This window comes from Mandrillus leucophaeus, unplaced genomic scaffold (genome assembly GCF_000951045.1).
Source record: "Mandrillus leucophaeus isolate KB7577 unplaced genomic scaffold, Mleu.le_1.0 Scaffold252, whole genome shotgun sequence".
NCBI classification, from domain to species: domain Eukaryota; kingdom Metazoa; phylum Chordata; class Mammalia; order Primates; family Cercopithecidae; genus Mandrillus; species Mandrillus leucophaeus.
Genome location: NW_012102610.1, coordinates 208,210 through 209,570, shown reverse-complemented (window position 1 = coordinate 209,570; position 1,361 = coordinate 208,210).

The following is a 1,361-nucleotide window of genomic DNA, read 5'->3' as shown; positions in this document are numbered from 1 at the left end:
CTTCCGGAGGACCTAAGGACATAAGCATGCTCAGGCTAAGAAATGCTCAAGGAATCTAGACCTGGGGAAAGATAGGGTAGTCTCAGTTACTGAAAAAAAACAAACAACACAAAGCGTGTCTGTGCCAAGAACAGATTACAGCAGAGCTGGGTCCCGTAAGCTTTGGGATAATTGGGTGGGGCCTGGGTTGGCAGATCCCTGGGGGGCAGTCACTTTCTTGCACCTTCTTTGACCCCTTGTTTGTTTATATATTGGGAAGCAACACGTGGCCCTCATCTTCCACCTCTGCTGCGTTTCTCTCTTCGGAATAGCTTCCGGAAGACTTTACTGGGAAGTCACTTTGTTCCTCTGTGCTTCTGCACTGGTCTATATAGATTGCTGTGGAAATGTCTATCTTCCCTCACTAAGATGTAAATGCCCTGACAGCAGAAGCCACGGTTGATTAATCTTTTTATGCCCAGGACTCATTGTACTACAGTGCCTGAAACCATATAAGCGGACAATCAATGTTTGTTGAATGATTGATTGCTGAGTGACTAGCTTGTAAACCCAAGCTTACTCTTAAGGAAATAATTCAAATGTTGCCCCCTAAGAGTCTTCCATCACTGTCATTCTTCATACTCTTAATAGCTTTATATTTTGTCATATGAGTTATCATTGCCTGAAATTATATGTTTGTTTAACTTTTACGTGTACATTGTCTGCCTTCCTACACTAGAAGGTAATTCCAAGAAGGCAGAGATTTTTAAATTCACTATTGTCACCTTAGCACCTAGCACATGGCAAGTGACTAGCACCTAGCAAACAGCTCTCAATAAATTTGTATTATTGAAATAATGGTGATGTCATCAATTCAATCACCATTAGAAGTTGTATTTTCGGCTGAGCGTGGTGGCTCACATCTGTAAATTCCAGCACTTTGGGAGGCGGAGGCAGGCATATCACATGAGGTCAGGAGTTCAAGACCAGCCTGGCCAACATGGTGAAACCTCATCTTTACTAAAAATACAAAAATTAGCTGTGCGTGGTGGTGCGCACTTTTAGTCCCAGCTACTCAGCAGGCTGAGGTACAGTAGTCCCAGCTACTCGGAAGGCTGAGGCTGAGGCTGTAGTCCCAGCTACTCTGGAGGGTGAGGCTGAGGCACAGGAATCGCTTGAACCTGAAAGGCGGGGATTGCAGTGAGCTGAGATTGTGCCACTGCACTCCAGCCTGGATGACAGAGACAGACTCCATCTGAAAAAATAAAAATTAAAAAAAAGAAAAAAAAGAGGCCAGGTGCGGTGGCTCACGCCTGTAATCCCAGCACTTTGGGAGGCCAAGGTGGGCAGATCACCTGAGGTCAGGAGTTCGAGACCAGCCT